At 43.8% G+C, this 25,236-nt stretch overlaps 1 protein-coding gene across 1 annotated transcript in view; it reads left to right on the top strand.

Moving 5' to 3' along the window:
- The window catches only part of frmpd4 (FERM and PDZ domain containing 4), a 703,387-nt gene that overhangs the window by 185,411 nt on the left and 492,740 nt on the right, over window positions 1-25,236 (top strand). The gene's annotated exons all lie outside the window — the stretch shown is intronic.

Below are 25,236 nucleotides of genomic sequence, written 5' to 3'. Positions count from 1 at the left end.
AAAAGAGAATGATAATGTCATGGTAGAGGAGGGAGGAGTGGAAGTACTGAAGAGGATAGAAAGGAGTTTCTAAATAAGTATTTGAAGTAACAAAGGGACTGATTAACATGCTATAGTGATAGGGGAGTCTATCGTAAGGGGTACAGATAGGCTTTTCTGTGGCCGCAAACGTGACTCTAGGATGGTATGTTGCCTCCCTGGTGCTCGGGTCAAGGATATCACGGAGTGGAGGCAGGACATTCTGAAGGGGGTGGGTGAACAGTCAGAAGTCATGGTACACATTGGTACCAACAACATAGGTAAAAAGAGGGATGAGATCCTGCAACAAGAATTTAGGGAGCTAGGTAGCAGATTAAAAAACAGGACCTCAACGGTTGTAATCGCTGGATTACTCCCGGTGCCACGTGCTAGTGAGTATAGGAATAGGAGGATAGAGTAGATGAATGTGTGGCTGAAGACATGGTGCAGGAGGGAGGGCTTTAGGTTCCTGGATCACTGGGTCTGTTGCTGGCAAAGGTGTGACCTGTACAAGTTGGACGGGTTGCGCCTGAACAGGAACGGGACCAATATCCTTGCTGGGAGGTTTGCTAATGCTGTTGGGGGGGCGGTGGGTGGTTTAAACTAATTTGGCAGGGGGATGGGATACAGAGTGGATGTACAGTAGAGGGTGATGCTCAGTCAAATATAGAAGAGAAACTGAGTCAGTCTGGAAGGCAGAGCAAATATAGACCTGTTAAGGCACAAGTGAATAATGCAAGGCTGGATTGCATCTATTTTAATGCAAGGAGTCTTACTAGTAAAACAGATGAATTGAGGGTGTTGATTAGCACATGGGATTATGATATTGTTGCTATCACAGAGACCTGGTTGAGGGAGGGGCAGGACTGAGCTCAATATTCCAGGTTATAGAAACTTCAGGCGTGACAGGGGAGGGGATAAAAGAGGAGGTGGCATTGCACTGTTGATCAAGGAGTCAATTACTACAGTAAGGAGGGATGATATCTTAGAAGGTTCTTCAAATGAGGCCATATGGGTAAAACTTAAAAATAAAAAGGGGGCAATCACTTGGCTGGGAGTGTACTACAGACCTTCAAACAGTCAGGGAGAGATAGAGGAGCAGATATGTAGGCAAATCTCAGAGAGGTGTAAAAATAATAGGGTAATTATAGTAGGGGATTTCAACTTGCCTAGTATCAACTGGGATAGTCTTAGTGTAAAAGGCTTAAAGGGGGTGGAATTCTTAAAATGCATCCAGGAGAGCTTTTTGAGCCAATACGTAGAAAGTCCTACAAGAGAAGGGGCAGTACTGGACCTAATCCTAGGGAATGAAGCTGGACAAATGAAAGAAGTGTCAGTGGGGGAGCATTTCGGCGATAGTGACCATAACTGTCAGATTTAAGGTAGTTATGGAAAAGGACAAAGACAGGCCGGAAATAAAGGTACTAAGTTGGGGGAAGGCCGATTTCAATATGATAAAACAGGATCTGGCCAGAGTGGACTGGGAGCAGCTACTTGTAGGAAATTCTACATCAGGCCAGTGGGAGTCATTCAAAGAGGAAATAGTGAGAGTTCAGGGCCAACATGTTCCCATTAAGGTGAAGGGTAGGACCATCAAGTCCAGGGAACCCTGGATGTCAAGGGATATAGAGTATTGGAGCAGGAAAAAAGGAGGCTTATGGCAGATTCAGAGTGCTGAAAACAGCAGAGGCACTAGAGGGGTATAGAAAGTGTAGGGGGGTACTAAAAAAAGTAATTAGGAGAGCAAAGAGGGGACAATGAAAAAACACTGGCAGGCAAGATAAAGGAAAATCCTAAGGTGTTTTATATATATATATTGAGGGCAAGAGGATAACCAGGGTAAGAGTGGAGTCCATTAGGGGCCAAAGTGGCAATCTGTGCTTTGCAGCCGGAGGACATAGGTTAGGTTTTAAATGATTACTTTGCATCTGTGTTCACTATGGAGAAGGACGATGTTGGTGTAGAAATCAGGGAGGGGGATTGTGATATACTTGAACATATTGGCATTGAAAAGAAGGAAGTGTTAGCTGTTTTAGCGGGCTTAAAAGTGGATAAATCCCTCAGCCCAGATGAGATGTATCCCAGGCTGTTATGTGAGGCAAGGGAGGAGAAAGCAGGGGCTCTGACACAAATTTTCAAATCCTGTCTGGCCATAGGAGAGGTACCAGAGGACTGGAGGACAGCGAATGTGGTGCCATTATTCAAGAAGGGTCACAGGGATAAACCAGGTAATTACAGGCCGGTGGGTCTAACATCAGTGGGTTGGGAAAATATTGGAAAAATTCTGAGGGACAGGATTAATCTCCACTTGGAGAGGCAGGGATTAATCAGGGATAGTCAGCATGGCTTTGTCAGGGGGAGATCATGTTTAACTAACTTGATTGAATTTTTCGAGGCAGTGACTAGATGTGTAGATGAGGGTAAAGCAGTTGATGTAGTCTACATGGACTTCAGTAAGGCTTTGATAAGGTCCCGCTTGGGAGATTGGTTAATAAGGTAAGAGCCCATGGGATCCAGGGCAATTTGGCAAAGTGGATCGAAAATTGGCTTAGTGGCAGGATGCAGAGAGTGATGGTCGAGGGTTGTTTTTGCGAGTGGAAGCCTGTGACCAGTGGTGTACCGCAGGGATTGGTGCTGGGACCCTTGCTGTTTGTAGTGTACATTAATGATTTAGACGTGAATATAGGAACATGATAAGTAAGTTTGCAGATGACACGAAAATTGGTGGTGTTGTAAATAGTGAGGAGGAAAGCCTTCAATTACAGGACGATATAGATGGGCTGGTAAGATGGACAGAGCAGTGGCAAATGTAATTTAATCCTAAGAAGTGTGAGGTTTTGCATTTTGGGAGGACTAACAAGGCAAGGGAATATACAATGGATGGTAGGACCCTAGGACGTACAGAAGGTCAGAGGGATTTTGGTGTACTTGTCCATAGATCACTGAAGGCAGCAGCACAGGTAGATAAGGTGGTTAGGAAGGCATATGGGATTCGTGCCTTTATTAGCCGAGGCATAGAATATAAGAGCAGGAAGGTTATGATGGAGCTCTATAAAGCGCTAATTAGGCCACAGCTGAAGTACCACACTATAGGAAGGATGTGATTGCACTGGAGAGGGTGCAGAGGAGATTCACCAGGATGTTGCCTGGGCTGGAGCATTTCAGCTATGAAGAAAGACTGAAAAGGCTAGGATTGTTTTCCTTAGAGCAGAGAATGCTGAGGGGGGACATGATTGAGGTATACAAAATTATGAGGGGCATTGATAGGTTAGATAGGAAGAAACTTTTTCCCTTAGTGGAGGGGTCAATAACCAGGGGGCATAGATTTATGGTAAGGGGCAGGAGGTTTAGAGGGGATTTGAGGAAAAATATTTTCACCCAGAGGGTGGTTGGAATCTGGAACACACTGCCTGAGGGGTGGTAGAGGCAGGAACACTCACAACATTTAGGAAGCATTTAGATGAGCACTTGAAACGACAAGGCTACGGGCCAAGTGCTGGAAAATGGGATTAGAATAGTTAGGTACTTGATGGCCAGCACAGACACGATGGGCCGAAGGACCTGTTTCTGTGCTGTATAAGGCTATGACTCTATAACCACAAAGAAATGAAGCGTGGACAGTTTATGGGTGGGATGGTATTACAGTCTTATTGTCATTCTCTTTAAATATTTCTAATATGTTCCATCATCTTATAAAAGTAATATGATGCAAATGATCGTTCAAAGGAACCACTGAAATTACAGGGATTGAGGGCTGGGAGATGCTACAGTGACATGATCTCTGGAGAACAGTATTCATTTGATTCACAGGTGGGTGTAATGATCAAATTATTTTTACAGTTTCATGTAGAGCTATAAGGGAATTAAGAACCTGGTATATATACATTATCGCTGTAATTGTTAATCAGAATTAATGGTCTGATAAGTATATAAAAGTGTCACATCTCACTGAAAATCATAGGCTTTGGCATTAGAGTACTTGGGCTCACATTCTATTTTTGGATTGCAACACAAATAAACATTTCAAGTATATTCAGCTCACGATTCTCATACCTACTATCAGTACCAGTTCTGACTGTAACTTGCTTCGTTTTTCTACATTTTAGTTTGTCTCATTTTGCGTGGACAAAACAATCCATAAAATTGAAATCTTCATTATCTTTAAGCAAATTAGAATTCTACCACATTTATACATTCCTCTTGCCAGACCTATAGATCCTTACTTCATTGTGTTAGTACTCATATAACAAAAGTAGCTGCAGAATGATCTGAAGCCAGTTTATCTTCATATGTGTGAGAGTCTGGCCATTCTCCAACAACATCATGATGAGTTTTATTGCTAGAGGGACTCGCCAGGAGGGCAGCAGTAGTCTGATCTGTCACATACCCTGCAGTCTAAGTCCTGTTCACCCTTCACCCCTGTGCTCGCTGACCTATGTTGGTTCCCGGTCCAGCAATGCCTCAAATTTTAAATTCTCATCCTTGTGTTCAGATCCTTCCATGTCCTTGCCCCTTTTAATTTCAGTAACCTTCTCCAGCCGTAAGACACAACAAGAACTCTGTGTTCCTCCAATTTTGGCCACTTGTGCATCACCAATTTCCTTCACCCCACCATCGTGGTCATGCCTTCCGTTGTTTAGGCCCTAAGTTCTGGAATTCCAAATATCCACTTTCTTTACCTCTTCTTTAAGATTCTGCAAAATCTATCTCTTTTGCCTTATATGACTTAGTGAGAAATTTTGTCTGATAACATTGCTGTAAAGCACCTTGAGATATTTTATTACTTTAAAGGTGTTATATAATTGCAGTTTGTTGCTATACATGGCTAAGAGATCACCAGTCATGGGTTACCAACATGTTCACTGCCACAGAAGATAATCGATCATTAAGAGGAAAGTCAAACAAAATTTAGTTTGAAATTGACCGGCGCTTGAGGCTATGTAAAAGGAATTATGGGCAATGGGAATGGGGCCCACAGCAGAGCAAGGTGTTGACCCTGTATTCCAATGTCCAAGTCACTGATATATCAAATTGCTGATGTATGTATGAGTGAACAATACTCTGCAGTTTCTCTGGGCAGTGTCAACACTTTGATCTGCTTTGAGGCTCCATCCCCAAATATCTCTATTTATGAAACTCAAGATCCCATATGCTTTGCTAACTACCCTCTCAATATGCCCTGCCACCTTCAAAGATCTATGCACATGCACCTCTTCCCCTGCACACTACTTAGAACTGTGCCATTAAGTAAATATTGCCTCTCCTTATCCCTTCTACCAAAATGCATCACCTCACACTTCTCTGCAATGAATTCCATCTGCCACTTGTCTTCCCATTCTGTCCTGTTGCAGTGGATGGGTATCATCCTCACAGTTTACCTCCATGTTTGGCATCATCGGCAAATTTTGAAATTTCACTCTGTAAAGAAAAAAAGACTTGCATTTAAAAAGCACCTTTCATGATCACCAGATGTCTCAAAGCGCTTTACAGCCCCAGCTTTACATCACATTCCCAAGGGCAATTAGGAATGGGCAATAAATGCTGGCCTAAACAGCGATGCCCACATCCCACAAATGAATTTAAAGAAAGTACTTTTTAAAGTGTAGACACTGTTGTAATGCAAGAAACATGGCAGCCAGTAAGCGCACAGCAAATTCCCAAAAAGAGCAATGTGATAATGGCCTGATAATCCAATATCCAAATCATTTATACATATTGAAAAAGCAGTGGTCCTAGCATTAACCTTTTCGGGAATACCACTGTCTACCATCTCATTGAAGAAATTCAGTCCTTCAAACAGAGATCGCCTCATCTTTCACTAGGGCAGCATCATCGTGCACTAGGATTACTACATCATGTTGCATCAACAATATGAAGCTCCACAGTTAGCCTGGAAGTTAAGTGTTGTTTCTCTCTTTTGAGCAAAGACTTTGCCCTTTTAATGGCAGTTCTGAACTGCACTTAAAGACAGATCCTGGACCTATACAGAAATTGGAACATTTTATGCTTAATCGGATCAAACCTACCACTTAATAAGCTTCAATTGTGTTGTTCCAAGTGCTTCAGTTACCTATTATCAATGTTGGGAATTTCTGATCCACTCCAATGGATTGATATGACCAGCCATGCAGTCTCTAGAGATATGGGAAAGATTTCTGTTAAGTGGAACATTTGCCTCCATTGTTGAATAGAACAAACCTCAGTCTAGGGCATAGACTTTGATCACTTTTCTGGTCGGGCAGTCGTTCAGCAATGCATTATTAGTATCTGCACAACATTAATCTGCTAATCCAGCCTGATCATGTGCTGTCAATTACATAACTGACTGGACACAATGAGCCAAATGACCTCCTTTTGTGCAGTAACTTGATCTGTTTCTATGAAAATCTCCCCCACCCCTTCCTCCAACCCCAACATCACATCTGTTTAACATGTAATTGAGCAGTGTTTGATGTTTACACGGATGCAAAAAGTAGAAAAGTTACTCAGGCACCAGTAGTGAGATGTTCCTTCATCTTAATTGAACATAAAAATTTGTGCAGATAAAAATCTAAAAATAATCAGTAATGGTACTTTTCCTTGTGACTCTGTGAAGTGCCTTGAGATTTTTCTATATTAAAGGATTTACATGAATGCGAATTGCTGTTGTAAAATGAAATAAAACTGAATAAATGATCTTACATCAAGCAAGAATACCTCTATATATATATTTCAAAGATATATCAGGTGCTTTTATAGTCAGTTTTAAGTGATAGCTTTCAGTTTACTTGCCAAGAAATTTTAATCTATGATCTACTCTGTCATTTTTATAGGAAGCCAATATTGTAGACTGCTAATAGAATGATGTAAATGAGGAATTGGGTCTCTTTGAACAACATTGCACATCTACATTTGTCAAATGTTGAAAGATTATGGTCAAACATTTAATCCAGCAAAATGACAAAACATCGTGGCTGTGTGTTATATCAAATCTGATGTCTTTACACGAAGTATCAGGATGGAAAAAGCAATAAAATGTTCCTGTTTTCAAACTGGGGTAAATGTTTATACTGCAAAACATATTTATGCTTTGGGGGTAAGTGCATTGAGTCACTTTTTCACATCCATTATAATCAATAGATTGATTCCTGGAATGATAGGGTTGTCCTTTGAGGAGAAATTGAGTAGAATAAGCTTATATTCTGGAGTTTAGTAGAATGAGAGGTGATCGCATTGAAACATATAAGATTATGAGAAGGCTTCATAGGTTCGATGCTGAGAGGCTGTCTCCCCTGGCTGGAGAGTCTAGAACTAGGGGGCATAATTTCAGGATAAGGAGACAGCCATTTCAGACTGAGATGAGGAGAAATTTCTTCACTCAGAGGGTTATGAATCTTTGAAATTCTGTATGCCAGAGGTCTGCAGATGCTCAGTCATTGAGTATATTCAAGCCTGAGAGCGATAGATGTTTGGATTCTAAGGAATCAAGAGATATGGGAATCGGGCAGGAAAGAAGGATTGAGATTGACGATCAGCCATGATCTTATTAAATGGTGGTACAGGTATGAGGGCTGTAAGGCCTACTCCTGCTCCTATTTCTTATGTTACTTCTAACTACAACACAGGACCACTAGCATGCCAAACACCGGAAGCAGCATGCAATAGACAGGGTGAAGTGATCCCACAACCAACGGGTCAGATCTAAGCTCTGCAGTCCTCCACATCCAGTCGTGATTGGTCGTGGATAATTAAACAACTGACAGGAGGTGGAGGTTCCACAAATATCCCCATGCTCAATGAAGGGGGAGTTCAGCACATCAGTGGAAAAGACAAGGCCAAAACATTTGCATCCATCTTCAGCCATGTGCCAAGTGGATGATCCATCTCGGCCACCTCCTGAGGTCCCCAGCATCACAGATGCCAGTCTTTGGCCTATCCGATTCACTCCACGTTATATCAAGAAACAGCTGAAGGCACTGGATACTGCAAAGGCTATGGGCCCTGACAACATTCCGGCAATAGTACTAAAGACCTGTGCACCAGAACTAGCTGTGCCCATAGCCATGCTGTTCCAGTACAGCTACAACACTGGCATCTTCCCAGCAATGTGAAAAATTGCCCAGGCATGTCCTGTGCACAAAAAGCAGGACAAATCCAACCTGGCCAGTTACTGCCCTATCAGTCTACTCTCGATCATCAGCAAAATTTTGGAAGGTGTTGTTAACAGTGCTATCAAGCAGCACTTGCTTAGCAATAACTTGCTCACTGACACTCAGTTTGGGTCCTGTCAGGGCCACTCAGCTCCTGACCTCATTACAGCCTTGGTCCAAACATGGACAAAAAAGCTGAACTCCAGAGGTGAGGTGAGAGCGACTGCCCTTGACATCAAGGCAGCATTTGACAGAGTATGGCATCAAGGAGCCCTAGCAAAACTGGAATCAATGGGAATCAGGAGGAAAACTCTCTGCTGGTTGGCGTCATACCTAACACAAAGGAAGATAGTTGTGGTTGTTGGAGGTTAATCATCTCAGTCCCAGGCTAAGACTGCAGGAGTTCCTCAGGGTAGTGGCCTAGGCCCAACCATCTTCAGCTGCTTCATCAATGACCTTCCCTCCATCATAAGGTCAGAAGTGGTGATGTTCGCTGATGATTGTACAATATTCAGCACCATTCGCGACTCCTCAGATACTGAAGCAGTCCATGTAGAAATACAGCAAGACCTGGACAATGTCCAGGGTTGGGCTGATAAGTGGCAAGTAACATTTGTGCCACACAAGTATCAGGCAATGACCATTTCAAACAAAAGAGAATCTAACCATTTCCCCTTGCCATTCAATGGCATTACCATCACTGAAACCCACACTATCAACATCCTGGGGGTCACCATTGACCAGAAACTGAACTGGAGTAGCCATATAAATACCGTGGCTACAAGAGCAGGTCAGAGGCTAGAAATCCTGCAGCGAGTAACTCACCTCCTGATTCCCCAAAGCCTGTCCACCATCTACAAGGCACAAGTCAGGAGTGCGATGGAATACTCTCTACTTGCCTGGATGGGTGCAGCACCAACAACACTCAAGAAGCTCAACACCATCCAGGACAAAGCAGCCTGCTTGATTAGCACCCCATCTACCACCTTCAATGTTCACTCCCTCCACCACAAACGCACAGTGGCACCAGTGTGTACCATATACAAGATGTACAGCAGCAATGCACCAAGGCTCCTTAGACAGCACCTTCCAAACCCATGACCTCTACCACCTAGAAGGACAAGGGCACTAGATGCATGGGAACACCACCACCTGCAAGTTCCCCTCCAAGCTACACACCAGCCAGACCTGGAACTATATCGCCGTTCCTTCACTGTCACTAGGTCAAAAACCTGGAACTCCCTTCCTAATATCACTGTTGGTGTACCTACACCCCAAGAACTGCAGCGGTTCAAGAAGGCAGCTCACCACCACCTTCTCTTAGGGATGGGCAATAAATCCTGACCTGGCCAGAAACGCCCACATCCCCTGAACGAATAAAAATAAAAAAAAGTGTTTTTATAATCTGTGAGGTAGATATTTGGAGATCTAAGATTCAGAGTATGATCTGTAAACAATTGTTATATAGTTGAACTTGAATGAGGGAGGATGTTTATGTTCTAATCAAGAAAGCCGGTTGGTGAGGGATAATGCTGGAGCCAATCTTTACTCAGTCTTACATTTATTTACAATGTTAAGCAATACAAGCATACACCTCCTAACAGAACAACATACATTTTTATAATAAGTGTCTCTTTATATGCGCTCAAGTCAAAGCTCGGTTAATACCCCCCCCCCCCACCTGCACACAATTAACATAAAATTAACAGTTTATGTGTGGAAATTGAGTAAAGATAGGATCACAATTGGATCTGCCTGTTCCCATAGTTAAATAGTCCACGAAAACTTAATGGTCCAGATTCATATCTGAAGAGTAGTAATTTTGGCTAGGATTCAAAGCCTTTGCATCAATAAAATAGAATTTTAAAAAAACGTTAAATTTTAAACAGACGTTTTCAAACAGGATTTATAACATTAAATAACTGTTGTTTTAGTGTGTTGTGTTGTATTATGGCACAGATAGTTCCTTCAATATAATAAGGCTGTGTCACAATTAATTGTCCTGAGCTCAACACTGAATACATGGTTGGAATTTTGAGGATAAAATCGAGACTACATTTGAGATAGCAAAATCTGAGGTGTATTTTGAAACCTGCTACACCTGTGAAAAATGCATTTTTTCGTTTAGGCTATTATTATTTTAATAAATTGGCCGTTTTTCAGATGGGCTCCTGGACTATAACTGGTGATTTTGTCTAATTCTGGCCCAAATGACTTACAGTAAGGCAATTGAATAATAATATTCATAAGTTTTAAAATGGAAACATCACTAATAAACATCACTGCAAATATAGTAGTGAAATAGATCATAATCTTAACTATACTGTTGCTATTGCTAGCCAACAGCTGCCAAATTTGTTTTAAATTTCTGATGCAAATGCCAGATTGTTTTCAGGAAGCAATGTGTTCTTATCACCTGCTGTATCATCACTACTTGCTCTTAGCCTGACCCTACCAGTGATTGAGGATAATCTATAACAACACACACCATATTCTGAATCAGTGTCCTGCAGGAAATTGACTGTCATCTATGCATGAAGGCTATAAGAGGGTCAGGGCTGGTAAGCTTCAAGCAATGGTCAATCCCACATGGGACAAAACCTTTTATTGAAAACATTTTTTCCATGACGTTAAATCTGTAGCATTGCCTCTGGCAATGCTTTCTAATTCTGGGGAAAAAATGTGTTTAAAGCCCATAAGCCAGGGTGGCAAAATCTCTTCTGACATTACTCTTGTTTGCTTTACTTTTTCTCACATGATAGGCTGGATTTTATCAGCCCTTTGGGGATGAGCAGGGAGGCAGGATGGCTGGCAAAATGGTGTGGGAAGGCATCATCTGGGCGGCCTGCCCAGAGCCCAATTGAGCTATTCAAGTGGTCAATTAACAGCCTCTTTCCGTCTCTGTTAGAATTTTACCAGTAGTTGGAATCCTGCCGCAATGTGGCGAAACCGCCAGGTAAGCTCTGGCAGCCTCCCAGTGGACTTCGGGGAAGGGGTCCTCCTTCATGGGCACTCTGTGGCCCATGGAGGGGCCCCCTGGCAGCAATGGCCACCCCCGCGGCAACGGCGGCACCTGCCCTCGGAGACACCCTTCCCACCTGGCTGACCCTGGACTTTGAGGTAAAGGCCAGCTCAGGTCAGGGGAAAAAAACCCGACCTGACTTGAACCCAACAGGAGCACACCGGACCCGAGCCCGACCCAGCTCGAGACCCTCCAATTTTTCCCATGCCCGACCTGACCCGAGTCCGAGCCTGACCCGACCACCAGAATGTTCCCTTTACCTACCTTGCGACTCTGAATCTACAGGAAGCTACAGCATGAGCTTGATAATGTAATAGAGACGCTCAGTCACTCACTGCGCAGACTCAGAGTTTCCCTCCTTGACGTCCCGGACTCCCAGCTCAGGTAGGTTTTTGAACTTTTCAGACCTGCCAGCAGAGAAAAATGCAAGAGTTGTGCGTGTCTGACCCGGACCCGGCCCAACCTGGACCCGGCCCAAACAGACCCAAGCCAGGAAGCCGGATCTGGAAGAGTTACCCGACCTGACCCGAACCCGACACATGTCATCGGGTCCTGTCGGGTCTTTACTTTGAGGGTGCATGGCCATTGATGTGCCCTCATGCTCCAGGTGCAGCCCCAGCAGTGGCCACCACTAGCAGTGGCGCTGCTGAGCTGCCAGCCCTCTGATTTGGCTGGCAGCTATTGGGGGCGGGCTGCTGTCCTTAATAGGGATGACAGCCCTGGTGGCAGCCATTTAATTGATTGCCACCAGCAAACTGCAGACCAGGGTCCCACTGCCCGCCGAAACAGGGTTGTCCCCTCCTTTCCCCACAGCTTTCAGTCCCGATGGCAGAACCCCTGCTGTCTGTGCTAGATCCAGCCCAATGTTTTCCCTCTCATTTTCTTAGTCCCTTTGCCCAAAGTACGCTGTAATCATTTGTTTAGGCTGCATGGATTGTCATTCACTATTACATAATCATTTCTGCTAATACATCTGAATAAAACAGCATTACTGTTGTTTGTCAGCCAGGCCACCATCATTCAGATCTATTTACTGGGGCACAGGCATTAAACACCATGGACTCTCACTCACCAACATTCATATCTGCCAAAACACGTATCTCCATTCAACCAATCTGCAAGCCAATTAATTAGCAAAGCTGCTGTCCCAGCTGGAGAACATTTGCGTGCAAAGGTTACTTTGATTTTACGTGTAGCAAATGCAGGTGCCAAGACACCAGCAAAATAATCATGGTGCTTTCTCCTATGAATTGAAAATAGCCAATACTTCAGAACAAAAAAAATGTTTTCACTCATGATGCTTTAATGTTGTTGTTTATATTCATCATTTGTGTCATACATATCCAAGAATTCTCAACATCCTAGGCAGTATACAGATGGTTGCATAACAGCAAAGATGAGCTCTGCAAATCACTGTTAGATCTAAACCGAGTTGAAGACCATTCCCCTCTCACCCCCAGAACATCTAATTTTACCTTAGCATAGCTTAAATTGCATCTTTATTCCCCACCCCTGCAAAGCACATATATGCTGTATTAAAGTAAGATAGTTAACTAGGTAATACTGCAACCTTGTTGTATTTTACTGAAGAGCCAATTTTTCAGATTTTGGAATATTTAAAATGTGATCTTAAAGTAGTTCTCCCATTACCTATTCATTTGTTAAGGCCACATTTTGTACTTTTTTTTTTAGCGTTTATGCCTGAAAGCACTGAACAATGACAAGGTACAATTTCACATCAGGAAAACTAACGTTGCAAATCAAAAAAATTGCAAGTTGAAATATGAAAACTTGAAAATATTAAACAACTAATAGTACAGCTCCAAGCATTTTTTTGAATTTAAAATTCTCAAAAACTATTTTGTTTGCAAAAAGAAAAATCAGACACTGGTAGTGTGGTGGTGTGTGTTCTCAACATAGCATCTACAGAAGGGTACAAATGGCAGCCTAGTTGTTCATGTGTGTAAAGTATTTTAGCAGGCTTCGAATGCAAGGCAGACTTGGGATGGGCCAGTCTAGTCGGAAAGAGGTGTGCAGGGACTTTCCCACTTTGGAATGGGACAGGTTTTCTCTATAGCTGGGGACCAGTGGTGATGTGCTTTCTGATTTGTATTAGCCCAGCTCTTCTTTTGTGAATTTTGCAGTTTGAGAGTGGCAGTCCATTATATAGATTACCAGGAAAAGCTTCCATACTGCTTGATACCTTCCCTGCCTAGATGGAGTCCATACAATGAGCACTCATATATTCCTTAGTTACTTGGTCTTTCAGTATTTCACATGGGTCATTCAGTACATACAAATAAAATTTTTTTTATCAGTGTAGAAAGTGCCAGTACTTTTTTCTTCTAGGCTACCATTGGCCCATACAGAATTGAAGCATTTTCTGATAAATTGTGAACTTTCTGGATTCTTGGCTTTACAATTTTCCAATGATTTGCTAATCTAAATGATTCTACAATATAAAAAGTCCTTTTTAAAGATATGACTATAAACGAAAAGCAAGTTAAGTAAAAGCTAGCAAGCCTGTCAATGTCCACTTTGCAATCGTGTGCATCAATCTTCCCCAATGTTAATGATTCTAACTCCTGAAGCAGGCAAAAAAGAGGAAGAAACCCTGTGGCCAGTTTCAGGAGAAAAGCTGGAAAATTTCTCTTGCTAGAAAGTCTCGCAGATAAGAAATATTGTTGCATGGATCACACAGCAATAAACACCAAAAAAATGAAAAGCTATTTTTGGCAATTTTTATTATGCAGGTTCTCTTATTATCTGGCATTATTTACATACCACTGCACTTTTAGGTATACTATACTGTCCACAGTGAGGTGCTATTGCCTTTTCTGTGTGCTCTGTAATACAATGTATGAAATCCACCAAATTCTATAACTGATTCTTAGCAGCATTTATACAATACTCTGGATTACACATCTAACAGGAGTGCATACAAAGTATGTTGTAGTTCAAGGTGTCATTTAGAAAAATGCTGCTTTACAGTTACACAGGTAGGACTGATTTAAACGTAGCACTAAATGGACTCCAGTAGTTAGAGAGTAATGATGCATTAACTGTGTTGTATGTAAAAACAATAATATAAATGCAACTTGTTGTATAAACAATTTAGTACGGCCTTCTTATTTGCAAAGCTGGGAACAAAAGTCGTGAACATTCTATATGAACTGCAAAGCTAAATGAAAGTGGCAGGGTTTATTAAAATATAACAGATCTGCAAAGAAATTAATGGAGGGGACATAATATGTCCTTCATATACAATCCACTTACATTGATTATCCACAATAAGTATACCCACTTAAGTGTAGTAGCCTAGCCTATAATAAGATAGCTCCGTTTCCAAAGCTGTTGGAATTGATGGCACATTTACTCCCTTAAATAATAAATGAGAGTAATTAATTATACCATACTATCCGTTTGGGCGCTGAAAGAGATCAATGAATAAGTCAATAATCATATTCCTCTTTATTGGATAATTTCAATTGGCACAGTCAATTATTGAATTAGAGTGCATAATGACTGGCTTGGAGCAGAAAGGAATTAATGAAGAAATATTTTGAGCACCTTAATGAAAATTATACAGTACTGCAGAATGGACATAAAATAACAAATATATCCAGATGCTTGACTTTGCATAGCAACCACAAAAATATAATTTCTACTTTACGAAAAGCATAAGATGAATATACCATGAACAGTTGTCAATTGCAGAAATCAATGCGTTTCTATTTCCACAAGTTTAAAAAAGAGGATTTGAATTACAGCTCAGTGAGGATTTGGGGTAGCTTTTCTTGTTTGCAATTCTCCTCATGTTTCAGATTAATGCATCCTATTCTCGGGAGAGGTTGGGCAGCGAATTTGCTCTAGTTCTTTTTAGAAGCCTTATCTCTTTCATACCATCGTGAAAGGAGGTCTTGAAGCAAGCAGGAAAGCGACTGGTATTTTACCACGAAGAAAAGATTAAGCTTTGTGGTTCGGGGATTTTTTTTTAACCCCCCGAACTTTTCTGTGAGGTGAACAGAATGAATCGCTTGCGATGTAACCGTCTCCTTAAATGACTGATCAGCCAGCACGGTCAGTCAAAAACTCTTCCTGTTCGGAGGGTTACTCAGGGCTGCTCTTGATCTACTGAGCTTTGGAGCACATACCAATGGGCTCGGCTCCTATTTCACAGTGCTAGATGAAGCATAAAGCTGCTTTGGGGATACAATGGAGTGGTGCAAGCAATTCTCCAGCATTTATGTAACTGTGGTTGACAGAAAACCTGCTGGATTGCAAAAGTCCGTCTGCAAGCCGGTTGCTGCGTGCTTCCAGTGCGACCCAAGCATTCATCCCGTGCTGGTTTCTGCACAAAATGAACCAAAGTCTGTCAGCCAGCATTGAATTCTATGTTGACAAAAGACTGATTCACTTTCAGAACTGACACCGAACTTGTACGAGCACTGATTCAGCGCTGTCTTTTTAAAACAAAAGCCAATCTCTTGTGCTGCGAATGCCAAGGAATTTTAACTGACGTTTCAATTATCATAAGAAAAAACAGCAGGCGACAACACGCGGAAGGTAAGACATTTTCTTATATTCCATTGGGCGGGAAGAGGCGGGCAGTAGACAATTCATTTTCCAACAATGTAAAACAAGAATGGATTATAAAGTATTGTCTGCGATTTATTTGTAAAGCGGTTGCCACATTTCCTGAAAGTGTAATGTACCATTCAATTTTAAAATCAATAAAAAAAACAACGTTCTTAAATGCTCAAAATTACAATTTCAAAGCATCGCCTCATTAGAGCATGTTAATTACAGATAACTGATAAGAAAAGTAATCCCTGATGTGATGCCTATGTTGTGGGTGGTAGCATTTGGGGACTTCCAGTCTGAGAGCTGTAAGGAGTTGGTTTGAATGGGATAAGGTCACTTCAAACAATACTGCACACTGGATGCATTGTGCGGGAATACTATTGCCTGTATTCTACCTCCTGTATTCTGCTCTTGACACATGCATTTATTTGTCGTATGAACATAAAACATTCCTTCTGTCGGTTGCTGGAACCGACTGGTCGAGGTCATCCAGCAACAGCATTTCGGATGTTTCGCGGAGAAGCCTCACTGTTCAGGAAAGGCGTGAACGGGTGTAAAACGGCCGTGCAGCATTCCGCTCTGTTGAGAATCAGAGTAAAATAATAAGGAAATAACTACTTTCAAAATAAAACGCAAAATAATACAATGCGTTGGGAGGCGAGAAGTCTGTCCGATTCGTTAAGTATGTTTGCAGACTTGACGGCGGTGTTATCGGGTGCACCGATATCCCGCCTGGACCTGGACGATCCAAGTAATGAAGCAGTCGAGATCTGCATCTGTGAACGGAAGAGAATGTGGCCCCGGGAGAGGAGGAGAGGCTCGCCCGCCCTGCAGCGCTCACTGATACCGCTTCACCTTAAGAGGCTGCAGCTCATCTCTCAAACTGACCCTCTCACCAGCAACAACAAACAAATATCTATATATTTATATGTATAAATACAATTATCTGCTCCACAGTTTTGGAGATATCGCGCGTCCCGGTCCTTTCCCCCGCACTGTATTAACCGGGTTAACATGCAGCTGGACAGACAAGATTTTACCCCATGGACTCCGTAAGCGACTGGAGGGGCCTTCCTGGCACTGAGAGGAGCCAGAGAGGAAGATCTCTGCAAACTGGAGCTTTACGTTAATCGGTGCCGGTAAAGCAGATTCCAACCCTGCCCCGGCCGAGCGCTAAGCATTTTTGTTCGTCCTTCCATCCCAGCATTGAGGTTGCAACACAACTACTACATTTATTTTGTTGAAATAATGAAAATACAGGTTGGAACAAATATTCAGAAACAGGACTCGGTGCCAGAGTTAGAGCTTTTAGCAGACGGTGAAGTGGAAACCGCTCATTCGTAATGATATTAAAAGTACTTTTTACTGGGCTTTTGACAGAATTACACACAGTGGCGTAGCTTGGGTGCCACTGTCAATAAATTGAAATCCGCTATCTTTCTACCGAATACGTTCATTCATCTGAGCGTTGCCCCGCCAGGCGCAAAATAGGATAGCTTCTTATCTCTTACACACAGAGTCGAGTCATGATCATTTGGTCCAAAAAATGGGAAAGGGTTGGAGGTATTTGGTAAAATCTACTTAAATGTATGGCATTTCTTTCGAGTGTAGTTTTAATCCGTTGAGGGATTGTAATGGTTTCTAAACACAATGTAGAATCATTAACATTACAGCTGTGTCAAATGCCTTACAAAGCTGTTAAGACCTTTCTATTGGTGAACATGCAATGCAATATTGGGACACCAAAAAAGTGCATGGTGAGAACACATCCAGCTGTATTTTGACTAGCCGCAGTATTTTGAACTCGTACTATCAGGTGAGACAAATTATTCCAAGCGTGCCATCACTTTTTGAGTAAAGAAGCTTTTTCTGATGAGTATTTATGGGCAGAATTTAATGGAGCCGTTGGTAGGCGGGCGGACTGGAATGGAACCCCGTCGCCGTGTCCTGGGTCCGCATTCTACCAGCGGCGGGAAACTTCTAAGGTCGCTACGCTGCGAGAGGAAGGCAAATGAGCTTATTGATAGGATAATTTATTTTCAATGCTGTTGCTTGCGCTTCAGTGCTCAGTTTGAGCACGCATGTGGATGACGGGCTGTCAGATCCCTGACCGCTTAAAGGTGGCGGCACCGAGGCAAGGCCTCAGTTTTCCCTTTGGAAGTCAGCCAAAGTATAGTTGCCTGCATTCGTCCTTCAAATTGGCTGGAAGAGAGGGGAGAGAAGGCCATTGCCGGACTGCGGCGGCAGATCTCGGAGAGGGGGCAGTATTCTGCTTTTGGGCTCACATGAGTAGTGGGAGCAGATTGTGGTAGTAGCCTCTCACCAAGGCACGCATAGGGTAATTGACTCTGAATCAAAAGGGAGTAACAAGAGCAGGGTCCCAGGGGAGGTTGACTACAAGGGCAGCACACAAGAAAGAAAGAGACCAATAGACATAGGACTCATGCACCCAGTCTTCCTGGACCTCCATGTAGAGGAAGAGTGATACAGAGGGTGGGGGGGGGGGGGGGGTGGTGGAGAACTAGGCTCTGGAGGCACCACTGTAGCAGGAGCAGCCAGAGGACTAACTTCTGGCTGGGCAAGCTGCAGAAGGGCACATAGTGGACCAGCAGTAGGCTGGTACCCTAAACAACCTGCAGATGTCAGAGCGATTGTGTCAATGAAGTCTGTTTGCTACAGGAAGAGCTGTGACCCATGGGCCTGGGTTGAGTCCCAATGCCCGTGTCACTGAAACTAATCATTACACTGAATTTTTACACATCCGGCTCTTTCCAGGGATCCATTAGGGACATGTGTGGGCTCTCCCAGCATCATCTCCCCACTACATCAAGCAGGTGAGCAATGCCATGTTTAAGAAGGCTGGCGACTATGTGCGCTACCACACTGACCACACAGACAGGCAGAGAGGTCCATAGACTTTGAGGCCATCAATGGATTTCCCCCAGGTGCAAGGTGTCATCAGTTGCACCCATGTGACAAACAAGCAGCCAGCAGCCTTCATAAACAGGAAGAGATTCCATTCCATTAACGTTCAACTGGTCTGCAACCACCAAAAGCGTGTCCTGTAGATGTGTGCGGTCCCCTGGGAGCAGTCACAATGTGTACATACTTTGACAGTCCCAGGTGCCATCCTCAGGGACAAGGGTTACCCAGTGAAGACATGTCTGCTGATGCCAGTGAAAAACCCTTGCACTGTAGTCAAGGAAAGGCCTGCCACCAGTCCACCCGAGTGATTATCGAGCAGGCCATTGGCCTCCTAAAGATAAGGTTCTGTTGCCTGTAGTATGCCCCAATGATGGTGCCCTGTGTTGTTGTGGCCTAAACTGCTCTGTAGTGCCAAGAGGGGAGGCCTTGCATTAGCAGGATTTAGATAAGTGTTACTCCTCATCTGACGAGGAGGATGTGGAGGAAGGGTCAGAGGGGGCAGGACAGGATGATGAGCTCCTTGTATCAGAGGCAAGGGGCATTGAGAGATGTGCAAGGAAGGCTCAGGACTATCTTATTCACACCCGCTTCCTGCAACCAATGCCTTTTCAATGCCTGCCGAATAAGAACTCACCCCAACTTTGGCTGGATGTTGCCTCCCTCAACTCGTACTCCATCACCTACTGCCAAGCTTCACCATACTGTTACGATCAGGTGAGGAGCGGTTGAAGGGCTCCCCTCTTTTCCTTCCATGTTTGACCACAATAGGTTTATTTCTTTTTGAAGTGGATATACTTGGCAATTCCATGAGTATTTAACTGTATACATGCCCTGATCATAAAAATAATCAACAGGACAGGTTTTCTTGAATTTAACAAAGAAAGAGGTTCAACTGATCTAAGTAAAATAATAAACTATGTTCCAGCTTTCACACACACACACTTGAAGTTCACACACACGCACACAAATAGGTCACAAAGTGGGGAAGGATAGATGGGTCAAATAAGCATCCAGAGAAATAAAAGGAGTATACAATCTGTGGAGTTTGACTCAGCTGGCTTCAGGCTAAATTCGGTGGTCGTCGACTTGCCTTTGGTGGTCCTGAGGCTTCCAGTTTGAAGATCTGGATGGCTGATTCGGTGGTTTTCTGGCAGACAGCAATGCGACTGATTTCCTTCAAGGGGTCTGTCTGCAGCAGGGATATGCCTAGGTGGACACGGTCAGCAGGCAGGGTTCAAAGCTTGCAAGGTGGATTAGGAAGAGACAGAGGAAGGAGGGACTCCACTTGGGTCTTCTCTTGTCAGTGTCTGTCTGCTTGTCTGGTCGTTGCAGAGAAAACACCAGCTTAAGCACATAGATGATGGGCCTGTCACATATCCGTTACCCAGTTATTCAAGCATGGTGGTTACCAGCGTGTATTCCCTCTTGCAACTTAGTCCATGTCTAGGAATTCTCTTCTTATAACCAGGGTCCCATTGTTCAAGTGATTAGGTTTGAGTAGTTTGTTTCCACTAGTTTAATATTCAGGTGATGGCCTTGATGCCTTGCTAATGGGAACAGGATAGGTAGTTCACTCAGATTCCCAGGTCATTATTCTTGAGGGGTCTGTGCAGACAATCTGTCTCCACCTCAATGCATTGGAACGTGGAGTACAGTGAATCAAATTGGGGTGGCCATCTTTAGCTGCTAGTATAGTCACCTTTTATCTGTTTCCTTTTAAAAATTTAATTCAGGTTTCCAGCTGGTGAATTAAAAATCATCATTTGATATAGCACATTTTTGTGACAACACGCAATGACACATCTGAGGATATTGCCCCCAAACGGCCTTCCCCTACACTGAGAGCCCACTGAAGGTGCCAGAGTGCAGGTGACCCCTGGCAAGACAACAATAAATCAAGAAACAATCCACATCAATGACTGTGACATATATTTATTGTAAATACTCTATCAACTTTTGATATGTACCAAGTTTAAACACCCATGAACCTTTGGTGCATGTGGGCGCTCTTAATGCTCTTATGAGGGCTTCTATGAGGTGCTTACAGCTGGAGTGGAAGCAGGCTGCTGATCAGGCTGCCCCATCGCCTGAGATTACTTTGGTGCTCGTCCTCTGGCTGCTTGAGGTCTGAAGGGCCCTGGCATGCTGAGGGGCTCCCGTACAGGTGTGGGAGCCCCCTCTTTCGGTGTGCCTACTGGAGTTTCTGGGGTCACTGGCAGAGGGGCTGAGGAACCGCTGTCCACACTCGGAGCACACTGCGAGGAGCACCCAGATCTGAAAGGCAGCTACTCCTCTTCCCTTGAAAAGAACACTTGCACCTCCCTGCTTACCTGAGATGGACGTGCATCTGGAGCAGACTCACGGACAAGGTGGTGATATGCAGGTATACGTGCATCTCTGGTATTCACTGACTGATATGCTGGATCTGGCTTTCCATGAGGGTAGCCAACTTCTTGATGGAGGAAGCCAACCGTGCACACACCTGAAACATGGAAGCACTCATGGCCTGGTTGGACTCCTGCATTATTTGGGCATGGTTGTGCATCGTTTCTGGCAAGTCTGCCAAATTTCCTTTGAATACATTTAAGGCTGGGATAGACAGATTTGTGGGATCTCAGGGAGTCAAAGGATATGGCGAGCAGGCGGGAAAGTGGAGTTGAAGCTTAAGATCAGCCAAGAAAGTACTGAATGGCGGAACAAGCTCGATGGGCCATCTGGTCTACTCCTGCTCCTATTTCTTGTGTTCAGTATGTGTGACGCCATTGGCCTGTCATCAGCCTGGGGCTCAGCATAGGCCTGGCCTCCGACAGACCTCCGACTGTCAGTGACCTTGGCTGGTACAGCCTCCATCAGCTGCATGGGTGCATCTGTGATGTGCATACCAGCCTGTGACCTGATTCTAATCGCAAGTGCTTACCCACTGGTGTGAGAGTATCTGCGCTGGTGGAGGGTGCGCAGGAATGATGTGATGCTGCAACCTGTGAGGAACCCTCCTTCTCCTCAGAGGCTGCCCAGCCTTCTTCAATCCGGAGACCTGCAAGAGAGAACACAGACAGTTAGGGGTTAGGGCTTCACATCTCCTCCTCCATCCATGCTTTCTGTGCCTGCCAGTGGAGGACACGTGACCTTGATACCTCCTCACTCTCTTGGGTTGTCACTCCAGTTTTGCCATCCGCTATCACCCAGCTGCATGCTCTGCTGATGCCAGTGCTCTAATGTCAGGAACTCCACCACCGGTCTTGGACATCTCCTTACTGTTATGGGCCCATTTCTCCTGCAGGCAGAAGGAGAGACTGTGAGTTTCCACAAAAAGACAAGCACAACACACATGCTCCTGGCATCCTTTGGCCAGGATGGGGGCTCCTGAATGCTTCCTCCAAATGTCTGCTCTCAAGGGATGCGAACATATGAACAAATTAAGAGCAGAAGTAGGCCATTCGGCCCTTCAAGCCTGCTCCGCCATTCAATAAGATCATGGCTGATCTGTTTATGTCTGGAATTCTACACTCCCACCTACCCCGGATAACCTTTGATTCCCTTGCTGAGCAAGAAACTATCTACCTCCACCTTAAAAATATTAAATGACCCCTCCTCCACAACCTTCTGAGGCAGAGTTCCAAAGTCGCACAATCCTCTGAGAGAAAAAATTTACGCACATGTGAATTAGGTGCAGGAGTAGGCTGCACAGCTCTTCGAGCCCGCTCTGCCATTCAATAAGTTCATGGCTGAACTGATTACTCCACATTTCCATCTACCCCCAAATAACCTTCCAACCCCTTGCTTATCGCTGGCCTAAAAGGGTGACGTTTAATTATAAAACAGTGCCCCCTAGTCCTGGATTCACCCACAAGAGGAAACATCCTTTCCACATACACCTTGTTAAGACCATTCAGTATCTTATAAACTTAAATCAAGTCTCCCCTCACTCTTCTAAACTCCAGTGAAAATAAGCCCAGTCTGTCGAACCTTTCCTCATAAGACAACCCGCTCATTCCAGGTATCAATCTAGTAAACCTCCTCTGAACCGCCTCCAACGCATTTACATCCTTCCTTAAATAAGGAGACAAAAACTGCACACAGTATTCATCATGTGGTCTCACCAACGTCCTGTATAACTGAAGCATAACATCCTTACTTTTACTTTCAATTCCTCTGATAATAAAGAATAGCATTCCCTTAGCCTTCATTATTACTTGCTGTACTTGCATGCTAACTTTTTGAGACTCATGCACTAGAACACCTAGATCCCTCTGCACCTCGAAATTTTGAAGTCATTCTCCGTTTAAGTAATACTGTGCTTTTTAATTCTTCCTGCCAAAGTGAGCAACTCCACATTTTCCTGCATTATACTCCAGCTACCAGATTTTTGCCCACTCACTCAACCTATCTATATTGGTCTGCAACCTCCTTATGTCCTCTTCACAACATACTTTCCTACCCATCTTTGTGTCATCTGCAAATTCAGCTACCAAGCTATCACTCCCCTCATCTAAGTCATTGATATAAATTGTAAAAAGTTGAGACCCCAGCACAGACCGCTGTGGGACTCCACTCGTCACATCCTGCCAATCAGAAAAGGATCCATTTATGCATGCGCTGTGTTTTCTGCCAGCCAGCCAATCTTCTACCTATGATAATATGTTACCCCCTACACCATGAGCTCCTACTTTGTGCAATAATCTTTTATGTGGAACCTTGTCAAATGCCTTCTGGAAATCCAACTACAGTACGTCAACAGGCTCCCCTTTATCCACAGCGCATGTTACTCCTTCAAAGAACTCCAATAAATTTGTTAAACATGATTTCCCTTTCACAAAACCCTGCTGATTATTCCCTATTACCTTGTGTTTTTCTAAGTGCCCAGCTATAGCTTCCTTAATGATCAATTCTAGCACCTTCCCTACGGCAGACATCAAATCAACCGGCCGATAGTTACCTGTTTTCTGCACCCCCCCCACGCCACCACCCCCCCCCCCGCCCCCGCTTCTTGAATAGAGGGGTTATATTTGCTACTTTCCAGTCTGATGGAATCTTTCCAGAACCTAGTGAATTTTGCAAAAATTAATACCAACGCAACCACTACCTCTTTAGCCACCTCTTTTAAGACCCTAGGATGAAGCCCATCAGGACCCGGGGACTTGTCAGCCCACAGCTCCATCAGTTTGCTCAGTATCGCTTCCCTAGTGATTGTAATTTTACCAAGTCCCTCTCTTCCTTCCGCATCCTGTTTTACAGCTATTACTGGAATTTTTTTGTATCCTCTATATTGAAGACAGAAGCAAAATATTTGTTCATTTCATCCGCAATTTCCTTATTATCTACTATTAACTCCCCATTCTCATTCTCTAGAGGTCCAACACTCACTATACTAACTCTTTTCCTTTTTTAATTACCTGTAGAAACTCATGCTATCTGTTTTTACATTTTTAGCTATCTTTAACCTTCTAGTCATTCTCTGCTGTTCTTTATGTTCTGACCAATCATCTGACCTGCCACTCATCTTTGTGCAGTTCTATGCTTTTTCCTTAAGTTTGATGTTTTCCTTAACTTCGTTAGTTAACCACGGATGGTGGATCCCCCTTAGAGTTTTTCTTTGTAGTAGGAATATACTGATTCTGAGTATTCTGAAATATCCCCTTAAAGTAACATTTGCGCCACACAAGTGCCAGGCAATGACCATCTCCAACAAGAGAGAATCTAACCATCTCCCCTTGACATTCAATGGCATTACCATTGCTGAATACCCCACTATCAACATCCTAGGGGCTACCATTGATCAGAAACTGATCTGGAGAAGCCATATAAATACCGTGGCTACAAGAGCAGGTCAGAGGCTAGGAATCCTGAGGCGAGTAACTCACCTCCTGACTTCCCAAAGCCTGTCCACCATCTACAAGGCACAAGTCAGGAGTGTGATGGAATACTCTCCACTTGCCTGGATGAGCGCAGCTGCAACAATACTCAAGAAGCTCGACACCATCCAGGACAAAGCAGCCCTCTTGATTGGCACACCATCCACAAACATTCATTCCTTCCAACGCCGACGCACAGTGGCAGCTGTGTGTACCATCTAAAAGATGCACTGCAGCAATGCACCAAGGCTCCTTAGACAGCACCTTCCAAACCCCCGACCTCTACCATCTCGAAGGACAAGAGCAACAGATGCATGGGAACATCATCATCTGCAAGTTCCCATCCAAGTCACACACCATCCTGACTTGGAACTATCGCTGTTCCTTCACTGTCGCTGGGTCAAAATCCTGGAACTCCCTTCCTAACAGCACTGTGGGTGTACCTACACCAAATGGACTGCAGCGGTTCAAGAAGGCAGCTCACCGCCACCTTCTCAAGGGCAATTAGGGATGGGCAATAAATGCTGGCCTAGCCAGTGACACCCACATCCCATGAATGAATAAAAAAAAAGTCTGCCACTGCTTCTCTACTGATCTATTTCCTAGCCTAGTAACCCAGTTCACTTCAGCTAGCTCAGCTTTCAGGCCCACATAGTTGTCCTTATTTAAGTTTAAAATACTGGTCTTAGACCCCTCCTCTCTCGTT

The sequence above is a fragment of the Heterodontus francisci genome, chromosome 10 (assembly GCF_036365525.1).
Source record: "Heterodontus francisci isolate sHetFra1 chromosome 10, sHetFra1.hap1, whole genome shotgun sequence".
Classification (NCBI taxonomy): Eukaryota; Metazoa; Chordata; class Chondrichthyes; order Heterodontiformes; family Heterodontidae; genus Heterodontus; species Heterodontus francisci.
The sequence above is the reverse complement of the archived record's forward strand: the minus strand, read 5'-3'. Positions and strand labels throughout refer to the sequence as shown.